This window comes from Otolemur garnettii, unplaced genomic scaffold (assembly GCF_000181295.1).
Source record: "Otolemur garnettii isolate 467f Iridium unplaced genomic scaffold, OtoGar3 scaffold00020, whole genome shotgun sequence".
Lineage (NCBI taxonomy): Eukaryota > Metazoa > Chordata > Mammalia > Primates > Galagidae > Otolemur > Otolemur garnettii.
This window is the reverse complement of record NW_003852415.1, coordinates 8,294,126-8,294,433: the sequence shown is the minus strand read 5'-3', so window position 1 is coordinate 8,294,433 and position 308 is coordinate 8,294,126.

Here is a 308-nt window from a genome sequence, read left to right as displayed (position 1 = left end):
CCCAAGAGTTTAAGGTTGCTGTGAGCTGTGATGTCATAGCACTCTAGCCAGGGCGAGAGCTTGAGACTCTGTCTCAAAAAAATAAAACATAAAAAATAAAAGAAAGAAAGAAATTTAAATGCCAATATTTGAACTTTATACATGGTATTCTTTGTAATTCCTTTCAATTTTTCAAGAGTGAATTGCTTCCCTTTAGTAAATTGGTATCTATTTATACTTTGCGCTTGATTTAGGTCAAGATGTTTGATAACAGCTTTTAATGGTATGTGGAATAGGAGAACATAAAGTTAAATCCGCCATATATTTTG